This window comes from Mustela lutreola, chromosome 7 (assembly GCF_030435805.1).
Source record: "Mustela lutreola isolate mMusLut2 chromosome 7, mMusLut2.pri, whole genome shotgun sequence".
In the NCBI taxonomy this organism is placed as follows: Eukaryota; Metazoa; Chordata; class Mammalia; order Carnivora; family Mustelidae; genus Mustela; species Mustela lutreola.
The window spans coordinates 93,255,369-93,268,299 of NC_081296.1; the positions used below are offsets into that span (position 1 = coordinate 93,255,369).

The following is a 12,931-nucleotide window of genomic DNA, read 5'->3' on the forward strand; positions in this document are numbered from 1 at the left end:
TTCAAATTTTATAAAGGTAATATGATATATATTTTCTCTTTTATTATGTAACACTGATTGTTCTAGAGAAGCACAATGTAATGAAATATATGAATTGTCACCCTCGATTAGTTTTCCTGGTACATGAGTTTGCAGCAAACTTATAAAAATCTTTCAGTTTTAGGAGCTTTATGAATTTTGGAATTGTACGTAGAGGATTTCATGTGAATATAGCTTCCTTTTCCATAAAAAGGTAGATAGACCTGATAAGTTAACAAAAAGAATGCCTGGTGAAGACTTTACATTATTATTATACCTTTGATACCGATCACTGAAATTAAGGAGAAAGATCTCAACCACTCCTCTATGATGGTATATTGACTATCCCTCAGCAGTGGGGAGAATCGATGGAAAAAAGAAGAGAATATTTCTAATGGCTTCTTTAAAAGAGTATATCTAAGAGATTATGGCCTATCAAAAGTTGATTAATTTTTAGGGACAGAAGAATTACAAAAGAGTGAGAGCTACTTTATAGTTTTCAGTAGGAATTTTAACAATTTTACTGGATATGACCGTCTCCAAGCTAATACTTATGCCAAAGCTCTGGTCAGAGTAATTGTAGCATATATGCTGTTTTATATAATACCAGTGGGTACAGGAACTTAATGGACTAGGCTGAGTTTATTTTCAGGAATTTGTCACAACTAGGGAACTTTTTTTTTCTTTTTTTTTACATTTCAATATTTTCTCCAAAACTGTAGTTAAAGTTTTTTCCTGGAATTTCATAAGTCAGTTAAGTTCCATGTTTAGTGAGATGCATAACCACCTATTAGTGTTGGGTTAAGTAAAAAGAACACACATTAAAAAAGATTTTTTAAAGAGGGATTTGTGGTTTTGTGGTTTTATCTGGAAAAGATGTCCTTTTATTACAAGCTGCAGCTAGCTTTCAGGGATGGGCCACTAAAGGAGAAGACAAACTATAGAAACAATTAAGATTATTTTTTAGAGCATCAAGTTTTCATTGGAACCCAAATGCAAAGCTGTTTTGGCCTCCTCCCTAAAGACTTTTCCTCACAGTTCTGTAAATGTGATCACTGTTCTAAGCAAAGCATTTTGCCTATCATGAATAAGAATTTATATTAATGTGTGCAAGAAAAGTGAAGGCAAATGTGTAAGTTTTCTTTTTCTTTTTTAATTTATTTTTTTTTAAGATTTCATTTATTTATTTGACAGACAGAGATCACAAGTAGGCAAAGAGGCAGGCAGAGAGAGAGGAGGAAGCAGGCTCCCTGCTGAGCAGAGAGCCTGATGCAGGGCTCAATCCCAGGACCCCGGGATCATGACCCGAGCCGAAGGCAGAGGCCTTAACCCACTGAGCCACCCAGGTGCCCCTGTAAGTTTTCAAATGCTAAAGAAAATTAACTTTGAAAGTATAGTCTCTAAAATATTATCAACTTCCTTATAGACTTTTAGAAATATAAACACTGATTGTTAATTTCCAGCCAATGCAAAACATAAAGTTACAATTTGAATCTTTAAAAACTGCTCTATGCATCTATCTTTTACAAGACTAGAGTGTAAATTCTGTGAGAAAAGAATTTGATCTTGCTTATTTGGGTATGTTTGTTTGTTTTAAGTCTGATTTTACAAACAATGTTACAAGTGAGCAGCCTCCTTTAAACATATTTATATGTAGTTTTTCAATAGATTGATAGGATAAATTTCTAGAAATGAAAAATATAAGTTTCAAAAAAGTATGCCTTTTTAAGTCTAAGGATTGCCGAATTGTTGTTTTTAAAAGTTATATTGACAACTAATAATTTATAAGAATGCCATTTCCCCAAGCTTTATTACTGTTTAGTATTATTAAGGTTTTTAACCTTCCAATCTGAGAGAAAAAAATTACATCTTATTTCAATATGCACTACTTTAATTATGAATACAGTTAAGCAGATTTTTATATTTTTATTTACAATATATTTTTATTTTTATTTGAACTGCCTGTTCATGACTTTTTCCCATTTCTGTATTGGATTGTTTATTGATTTTTAAGACCTCTTAGGATAGTAAATATATCAGCCTCTTATTTAATGTACTGTGAACATTTTTCCCCATTTAAAACTTTGCTTACATTTTTTTTCAACAGACAGAAGTTGTGTTTTTTTTTCTTTTACAGTGTCAGATTTTTTATATTGTGGCATTGTATGATAACTAAAGCAGCTTGCCTTCTCTTGAGTTGCTTATTTGAGGTTTTTTATTATTATTATTTATGATTATCTGCCTAGAAAAAGCATTAGAAATATTTATAGCCATGATCTTTGTGTTCTTTTTATTTTTCTTTTAAACAAAATATTATTTTTATTAATTAGTAGTCCAGTCGGTTTTTATACCTTAATACTAATTCAGGTTGGTTTATCTTCACAAATAAGCTATTTAGTCACTGTTCTTCAGCCATAAATCTCCCCTTGCAAAGTAAATATCCTGCATGGTTAGAACAAACAGGATGAAAACACAGTGGGAGGCTTGAACGCTTAGATGCCGGACTGGCGTCATTAGGGTGTGGGAGATGAAAGTGAAGTACCTGAGAGAGCCTTCACTGTGTAAGGAGATCTGTCTCTTTCAATTCAAATCGTCTTTTTCAATATTGTAAATACTTAACAAAACTGTATAGCCTTGATATGGGATGTTTAAAAACAATGGGAATAAACCTCTGTGTAGCATATATCCCCTTAATTTGTTTTTCTGGGAGATTTCTAGCTTTGAGAAAATTATAAAATTGTGAATAATTTACAATACTGTAAATACTTTACAGCCACACATTAACTTTTAAGCTCTCTGTCAGTCTCATAGAATTCCCACACCTGGGGAGAGTATAAGTGAGAATGGGACGAGAAAGAAAGAGATTACATTTTTCTCTTTTAAATGTCCCCATGTTCACTTTAATAGTCATGTGCATGTGTTCATCTTTACTAAGAGATATATTATTAATATTGTTTTGATAGGCCACACATTTTAAAAATGCTTTTTAATCATAATATATATTTTTTCAAATTACTGAGACAATTTACATTAATTTTTGAAAAAAACTGAAATATCACTAAGCAACTTGGCATTTTCACAAGATGTTTTCATACATTACATACAATTTTTTTAATATAATTTTTTTATAAACATATAATGTATTATTAGCCCCAGAGGTACAGGTCTGTGAATCTCCAGGTTTACACACATCACAGCACTCACCATATCACATACCCTCCCCAATGTCCATAACCCAGCCACCCTCTCCCTACCCCCACTACCCCCCCCACCTACCACCCTCAGTTTGTTTTGTGACATTAAGAGTCTCTTATGGTTTGTCTCCCTCCCAATCCCATCTTGTTTCATTTGTTCCTTTCCTACCTCCCAAACCCCCCATGTTGCATCTCCACTTCCTCATATCAAGGAGATCATATGATAGTTGTCTTTCTCCGATTGACTTATTTTGCTAAACATAATACCCTCTAGTTCCATCCACATCGTCGCAAATGGCAAGATTTCATTTCTTTTGATGTATTACAATTTTATAACCTAATTCACTTAATATATGATGAATAACTATGTCTAAACTTTATGTATGATCTTTTACTATATGGTCTAAATGGCTCTAAATCTACTGTATGGTTGTGTCATAATTAACTAATTCACTGTTATTACTATTGAGTTGATTTAAAATACTGCTGCAGTGAACATCTTTGCCCCTAAATATTTGCACATATCTGCAGTTATTGCAAGAGACACAAATTCCTGAAAGTGGAATTACTGAGTTAGAAAGTATTTAGAATTGCTAGAAAATGTTTCTATTTTACAAAAACAATTAGACTATTTTTAGACAAGCCATTGAAGAACTGCAGATTTTAAATCTCTCAGGTACGTGGAAAAGTGAGAAATATGGTGCTGAGTTTTTTATAGTAGACAGATAATATTTCATCTTGTCCTCTAATAATAAAATACATTACCATAAATACTTTCTATGGTAAGAATGACCTAAATTGTAAAAGCTGTATTTATAAGGATATACAGTGATAGCAGGAAATTAATTTGGACATACTTCTTATGGTTCAAGGACTAAGAAAATTTTTTTTTAATTTCTACACTTTGGGGCACCTGGATGGCTCAGTCATAAGTGGCTGCCTTCAGCTTGGGTCATGATACCAGGGTCCTGGGATTGAGCCCCACACCGGGCTCCCTGCTCAACGGGAAGCCTGCTTCTCCTTCTGCCCCTCCCTCTGCTTATATTCCCTCTCTCTCTCTCTGTCTCTCTCTCTCTCTGTCAAATAAATAAATAAAATCTTAAAAAAATAAAATGCAATTTCTATACTTTTCAAAATATGGCTTTTTATAGTCTTCAAAGACTTTGGCACCTAATAGAGCAGAATGATGCGTATTCCATCAAAGAGCTGCCTTACAGTAGTTCCAATGGAAAAAGTTTAGACAGGCGTTAATAGCTCGCTTTGAGGATAGTAAGTCATCTGCTGTTCTTAGTAAGCATGTCAAAATAGTGGACCAGCACTTTTGACAGGTGATTATGAATGATTTAAGGTTTTAGGTGTATGTACATAGCATTAGAAGCACGTCGCCTATGAAAATTTTTTGGCAAAAAGTTAACAATCATGAGTAAGATGAACTCCTTCAACTGTTCCTTTACAGCGGGTAATACCTTTCCTTCTAACCATTTCATTGTCAGCCTTAAAAGGTTTCTTGGTCTGACTACATACTACATGGAGTAAAAAATAAATCTCTCTTCTTGAAAAGATATGGGATTTTAGAAATATGGGGAGGAGCAACAAATTTGGGTTTTATTTCCATCTATTACTGTTATTACAAGATACAGAGAAAGACTTTGTAAAAACTCACACAAGCACACATACAAAAACATTGTATCATGTACTTAGCACTCTATTAAATTTGGTGGTGTAAATAAACAGAATGCTCTAAGGCTCCTGCCCATAGGTAGTTTAGGGCATGGGTATTTAGTTGTTTCCAAATATTGCTGCAGTGAACATACTTCTAGCTAAAAATTTAGAGAGGGCACAAATTCGTGGAAGTGGAATTGATGGGTGCAAAACAATACGACATTTTTTATCTGTATATAATGCTAGTCGTATATTCATATATATATATATATATATATATATATATATATATATATATATATATATTTCGCCTTGTTTCTTAAAAATCATTTCTTAGGGGGCGCCTGGTGGCTCAGTGGGTTAAGTGTCTGCCTTTAGCCCAGGTCATGATCTCAATGTCCTGCGATTAAGCCCCGCATCGGGCTCTCTGTTCAGCAGGGAGCCTGCTTCTCCTTCTCTCTCTGCCTGACTCTCTGCTTACTTGTGATCTCTCACTCTATCAAATAAATAAAATCTTTATTTAAAAAATCATTTCTTAGAATAGAATGGTAGTGAATAACCTATTAATTGTTCCGTGCAGGTAATACAAGGAAAAAGGAGGCCTCAAAGAAATTGAACTTGGCCCTCTGGAATGAATGGGATAGGAATAAGCAGAGAGGAAAGGAGAGTGTAGATGAGAAAAACAGCATCAATGAAGCACAAGTACACATGTGAATATATTTTGTGAGTGGAGATAGTAGAGAGGTCAACCTGGCAGGAACTTAGGCCCTGTGGGATATCAGATAGGCAGCGTAGCCTGAATTACTGAGAGCCTTCTCAGGCATACAAAGGCAGTTTGATTTCATGTGATAGGGAGTAAGAAACCAATGTAGAGTTTTGAAAGCAGCAACGTTTACTTGAAAGAAATAGCATTTGAGGAACATCAGGCTCACTTAGCACTATGGAAAATGAATTGAAGCAGGCTGGTTTTAGAAGTAAAAGTACCAGCTAAGAAGCAATGATAATAATACAGTATAATGAGAACAGACAACTGGTGTGCGGTGTAGGCTGGTAACAGGGAGAACGGAAGAAAGGGATTCCTATCAGGAACACTATAGAGAAAAACTATGATTTGGTGACTAAAGAGATGTGACGGGTAAAGAAGTAGTCGGTATTTTAAGATTTTCTGGCTAAGAGATAGGAACGACACAGTGCCATCAGTAGAATGTCTTTAGTTCAATGCTAAGAACTAATTTCATTTTCTTTTTATGTAACCCTAACTTATAAACTTATGAGAAAAAATATTAAGTTGGGTTTGAGACCAGTACTGTAGGTTGGCAGATATAAAACTCATCAAAATTGGCTTCCAGAAACTGAAAAGCAAAAGAAAAGAAGGCTTCTAAGGATTCTTCTCTGGGAATAATAGAAATACCCACGAGAATGTCTTTGGAATGATAACAATTTAGATTATATAACCCTATTTCCCACATAATTAAACTCTTTCTGTGGAGTTTTGTGCTAAAAGTCAGAATGTCCAAAGTTATTCTGAATGGTAAAGATTATTCTTAAGAGCTGTATCTCAAGCCATTCAAAGATAGGCCACATGTTAAGGCTGTGGTTTGAGGTGTCATTATTCAAACGGCAATATGTAACTCCCACTGGGCAAACAGTAGATCAGTTCCTGAGGTGATGTCAGAATTCTCCGAACCAGGCTGGTGGGCAAATATTTCAAAGTCCAGATGTAAGCAGCTGAGAGCAGTATATAGAAAAAAATCTTTATAATTGTCTTGCTTCAAAATGCACACAGTGAAGATACGCTATTAGCACAGATTTACAAAAATTATTCATTCATATCATCTAGGTTACTTACTCAAGGAAGTATTCCTTTTTTTTATTTTATTTATCTATTTGAGAAAGAGACAGCACGCAAGTAAGTGGTGGAGTGGGAGAAGTAGGCTCCCCGTTGAGCAGAGAGCTGGATGCGGGGCTCAATCCCAGGATGTTGGGATCATGACCTGAGCTGAAGGCAGATGCTTAACCTACTGAGCCTCCCAGGAACCATGTCAAAGAAATATTTCTACCAAATTTAGGTAACAAAACACATACAAAAAGATATAAACGGTTTTTGCCCAAACCTAAATTTATCTAAGGAAAAAAACAATAGATTATAATTTAAGTATCATCCTTTATAGAATATTTGTAAAACTTTTAGGATTTTACCAGCAGGTGGGTTTGAGGCTCTTTTGTTCACACACAGATGAAAATTGCTCTACCAATAAGATGAAGAATAGTTTTCATTGGCCTTACAAATTGCTGTGTGTGGGGTGTCTGGGTAGCTCGGTTGGTTGAGTCTGCCTTTGGCTCAGGTCGTGATCCCAGGGTTCTGGGATGGAGCCCTGCATCCGGTTCCTTGCTCAGCAGGGAGGCTGCTTCTCCCTCTGCCCCTCCCACTGCTCATGTTTTCTCTCTCTTCTCTGTCAAATAAATCTTTTAAAAAAAATGCTCTCTGGTACTTAGTAAATCAGAATCATTATAAATATATAAGGCCTTATTTATTATCTTTGCTCTCAAATATCCGGTAGTTTCTACAATATAAAAATCTGGGGGTGCCTGGGTGGCTCAAAGAGTTAAGGCCTCTGCCTTCCACTCAGGTCATGATCCCAGAGTCCTGGGATTGAGTCCCACATCGGGCTCTGCTCCACAGGGGGCCTGCTTCCTCTTCTCTCTGCCTTCCTCTCTGCCTACTTGTGATCTCTGTCTGTCAAATAAATAAATAAAAATCTTTTTTAAAAATCTGTATGTATTGTTAATAGTGCAAATACTGTAAGTCTAAAGGAAATCCTATGAAGAATCTATCCTGGTGAATAAGTTACCGTAAATAAATTAGAACATAAGCATAATTCACATTTAAGATCATTGTAATTCAGTCTCTGAAGCAGTTTGCTAATGTCCTGTCAGCTCAAAAGAGTTAATATGTCCCTATGTCACTAACATACTACCAATGAATAATCCTGATACCGAGAATAAAGGCCAATAATCCCTAATATAATACTTTAACACATATAAGAAAGATGTATGTGATTTAATTTCAAGTCTTCTACGGTGCTTGAAAAGTATTAACTGTGAAGTGAATGGATATTAAAGAATGGAAATTACATTTACAAGTGGCATATAAAAATCATAAATCAGAAAGAAATGAAAATCGGTCAGAAATCTCATCTTTCTGTGCATCCAGAATTCCTTATCTATAAAATACAAAATGTATGTGTTTGGAATAGACACTGTTTTTGAGATAGATGAAAGTATAAACCTCTTTTTTTTTTTAATAGTTTATTTATTTATTTGACAGAGAGAGAGAGACAGTGAGAAAGAGAATACAAGCAGGGGAAGTGGGAGAGGGAGAAGCAGGCCTCCCACCAAGTAGGGAGCCTGATGTGGGGCTTTATCCTAGAGCCCTGGGATCATGACCTGAACCAAAGGCTTAGCCTAACAACTGAGCCACCCAGGCACCCCTAAACCTCTTTTATACATGTGGTGTTGATGTTTATAACATTTTGCCTTTTATATGCTGTTCTGATGGCAGTTTTAGTTAAGTAATGTATGTTCTATCACTATTATGTGTCATAAATTTCTCAGAGAAATCTACCTTTTCATGGTTATATTACTTTGCTAAATTTTGATGTTTTAGGAAGATAGGTTTATTTATATAAGGATTTAGGATTCTATATAGAAGATATGAGTCTGATAACATAGTGTTTTTAAGTGTCAGAAATTAGCAGTGACTACCTAGCAGCCTAATAATATCATGAATGAGATTAAATCTCCAACTTCTATTTACTATATCCTTATTTTTAAACCAAGGATCAGTTGTCCATAGGGAAAAAAAACGTTAAGGACAATGTAATTGAGCAGTTTTCAAAATGACTTCTCGCTCTTAATTTTCAACAGAAGGCACTCTGAAATAGTGAAACTGATATTTTAAATAGGACAATGATATACCAACAGACAGTCCATTTCAGTCTAAAAAAAATAAAAAAACTTCTATGTACTTTCAGATGTAACTTATGGAAGTGTTCATATGGATTGTCCTAGAAGCTGGGGAGCAGGGACAGAACACAAAAGCCAGAATAAGAAAAGGAAGAGGAATCTTTCCACAAATCTGCATCCTTTTTCAATATACCACTATCATACCCTGTTTCAATTCTTAGAAATCAAGAGTTTTTAATGAATTAAAATGGTTCACCTTGTTATCAATTTGTTTTCCCCGTATTTTGCCATGTGTGTGTTTAATTCTTTTACTCCTATAGAAGATGCATCAATAGGGATGCCTGGGTGGCTCAGTCAGTTAAGTGTCTGCCTTCAGCTCAGGTTGTGATCTTGGGATCCTGGGATGGAGCCTCTTTCAGGCTCCCTGCTCAGCAGGGAGTCCACTTCTCCCTCTGTCTCTGCCCCTCCCCCTGCTCATGTGCTCTCTCTCTCAATCTCTCAAATAAATATATAAAAATCTTTTAAAAAAAAAAAAAGATGATGCGTCAGTAATCCACATCCATGGCAACTTCATTCATTCATTCATTCATTCCTTTACATGCTTCATTTTTGTCTCCTTAAAAGTTATGAAATCAAAAAAGAAGAGGTGACAATGCTGGTTTTCAGAATCAGTGATTCGTTGTTATCACATTAACTAAATTCTTCCTGAAGCAGAAAGTATAACCTTAACTTAGTTCTCAGTTAGGGTGAAGTTTCATCTAAGATCTTTCTCATCAAGCTCCCAAACTCCCTCCATTTAAAATGGGAGGAATCAGGGCACCTGAGTGGCTCAGTAGGTTAAGCATCTGCCTTTAGCTCAGATCATGATCTCCAGGTCCTAGAATCAAGCCCTGCATTGGGCTTCCTGTTCTGAGGGAAGCCTGCTTCTCCCTCTCCCTCTGCCACTCCCCCTGCTTGTGCTTTCTCTCTCTGTCAAATAAATAAATAATGGCTTTATTATTTAATGTTCTTCTGTAAGGGCCTTGACTAAATAAAACTTTTACTAGAAAACTTTTACTAGACTTTTACTAGAAGTCTTGCTTTTTTATTCTTGGAAGCTACTTTTAGGGGGTCATCAAAATTTCAATCCATTTCTTAGAATTGAGATTGGAAATGAAATTTCTTTACTCCTCATTCCCTGTGTGTGTACATGTGTATATAATATCTATTCATAAACAGATAACATCCTGTTGATTTTTGGGAGCCTGTTCTGCTAGTTACCAAGTATCAGTAATAAACATATTTTGTATTTGCCCTCATGGAGCCTCATGGGCTTGTTACTGGTATTGAGTTTTCTTGGGAATCTTACATATGATTTGAATATCCTCTCATAGACAAAGTGAAAGAGTCCAATAAAATTGTCACTTGATCTTAATTCATCCTATTATCTCAATCACTTTCTGATGTTAAGTTAAAGGCTTAAGCGAAATACTCTTATTATCTTCTGTAAGTAGTTTCCTAATAGTATCATCCACTCTACTAGTGCTGCCATAGACTAATTGGAATCCAACAGACTATCTAGACATCTAATTTACTAACAAAGTCTTAATTAAGCCCTGGGTAAAATTATACCAAAATTAATATTTTAAAATCCAAAATGTGAAATAAAATTACCTTAGATATACTATAACAAAGGAAATATAGTTCTGCTCCTTCTCCATGTTCTAATTTTAAAATGAGGTGAAACAAAAGTAAAGAATTCAGAGTTTTACATATCTTGTTATATGTTTAACTTTTATTTTTACTAGTCTTCTAAAGTAATAAAATGATATTATAGTTGATTGACAAGCCTGATATTTTCAGGGTTACATAGAACAGAGCAAATGTAAGTCTAGATTTAAAATAGAGGTATGGAACATCTGGGTGGCTCAGTCAGTTGAGCATCTGCCCCTTGACTTAGGTTCAGGTCATGATCTCAGGGTCATGAGATGGAGCCCTGTGTAGGACTCTGCACTCAGCACAGGGTCTACTTGAGATTCTCTCTCACTCTGCCTCTGCCCCACCCCTGCTCATACTCGCTCGCTCTCTCTCCTCTCAAAATAAGTAAATGAAATCTTTTTTTAATATACTTCACTTTCTTTTAAAGATTTTATTTATTTGACAGAGAGAGATCACAAGTAGGCAGAGAGGCAGGCAGAGAAAGAGGGGGAAGCAGGCTCCCCGCTGAGCAGAGAGCCTGAAGTGGGTCTCGATCCCAGGACCCTGAGACATGACCTAAGCGGAAGGCAGAGGCTTAACCCACAGAGCCACCCAAGTGCCCCTAAGTAAATGAGAACTTTAAAAAAAAAAAGTAAGGTAACCTTTTAACACTTTGTCTACCTTAGATACTAGTGACATTGAATAAGGAATGTCCTATATCTAATTTAAGTATAGTTAAGTATGCTTGTGCTAAGATTTTTTATGTTCTATGTAATCTCAGAGATAAATCCCAAATTTACTGCTTGATTTCTGAGTGAATGAATAATATTCTTTAAAGACAATTGTATCTTCTAAATGATAATGCTTTATATAATGACATATCTGAGGAACTAAATCAATCTATCCATATTATTTGTATCCTTTGTCCTAGTTACTTGAAATACGTTTTTATACAGGAAAATAGTTTAGGGAAAATGATTAAATCAGATTTATTTTGAAATTTGTACAAGAAATCAAAAAGCTAATTAGTAAATGGTTAGTAATGATGCTTTAAAACTAAATACTGTTGACTGTATGTACCCAATTTGTTTTCATTTTCTTTTTTTTTTAGTAATACAGATCCAGCCAAAAATACCTCTTGACAACAAACAGGGACAATTTTATATGTAGACTGAGATAATAGTCACATATCCTGGTTTTCATTTAAGAAATAATGCAATCCCCAAAATATATCTGTTTTGATACCTGTCTATAATTTTATATCTAAAATTTTAGTATCAGAAATTCACAGATTTGGGTTTATTTCATAATAAAATGCAGATATTCTTATAGCCTTTTTTTCAATCATATAACATTGTTCTCAAAAAATTTTTTTTTTAAGATTTTATTTATTTATTTGAGAGAGAGACAGTGAGAGAGAGCATGAGCGAGGAGAAGGTCAGAGGGAGAAGCAGACTCCCCATTGAGCTGGGAGCCCGATGCAGGACTCGATCCCGGGACTCCGGGATCATGACCTGAGCCGAAGGCAGTCATCCAACCAACTGAGCCACCCTGGTGTCCCTCAAAAAAAATGTTTTTTAAGGCTAGAGTATTAAGAGTCAAAGGGAGGACAATGTGAGAGGACTGGATTCCCTTTTTTTAAAAGATTTATTTATTTATTTATTTTAGAGAGAGAGAGTGAGCAAGTGGGAGAGAAGTACAGGCAGAGGGAAAGAGAGAATCCTGAAGTGGACTCCCTGCTAAGTGCCTGGAGCTCTGTCCCAGGACCCTGAGATCATGACCTGAACCCAAAGAGTCAGCTGCCTAACTGACTGAGCCCGCCAAGTGCCCCATAGAAGCTGTATCTTAATGGGAAGCAAAAGAAGTGCCATTGGGTCATTATCTGCTCAGCATTGGATTTAATTTTGGGTTTGGGTTGTGATTGTCTCTCTAGAGTTCTATATTACTGGTGGAATTTTGTTTTAATAGTTATCATTATCAAATTATTTTATTTTTTATTTTATTTTTTAAAGATTTTATTTAAATCTTATTAAAAGTTGACAGAGAAAGATCACAAGTAGGGAGAGGCAGGCAGAGAGATTGGAGGAAGCAGACTCCCCACTGAGTAGGAAGCCTAATACAGGGCTCTATCCCAGGACCCTGGGATCATGACCTGAGCTGAAGGCAGAGGCTTTAACCCACTGAGCCACCCAGGCGCCCCTATCAAATTATTTTAGCTCTTTGAGAAATAAAGGCAGACTTCGCCACTCTTACAGTTGTAACCCATGCCTGACCCAAACAAAACAAAGGCTATTTAGACTGCTTTATTAGAGGTGTAGGGAAGACATGACCCAAAATCATTTTGAGAACTATAATAATTTGGTAGTTTATTTCCTGCGTATCATCTTGTGTTTGGAATAGTGGAGATTGTGAAA

General features: G+C 35.5%; 1 protein-coding gene across 5 annotated transcripts in view; it reads left to right on the forward strand.

Annotated features, from left to right (window-relative positions):
* MIPOL1 (mirror-image polydactyly 1) overlaps nucleotides 1-12,931 on the forward strand; it is a 327,451-nt gene that overhangs the window by 300,702 nt on the left and 13,818 nt on the right. The window lies entirely within an intron of this gene.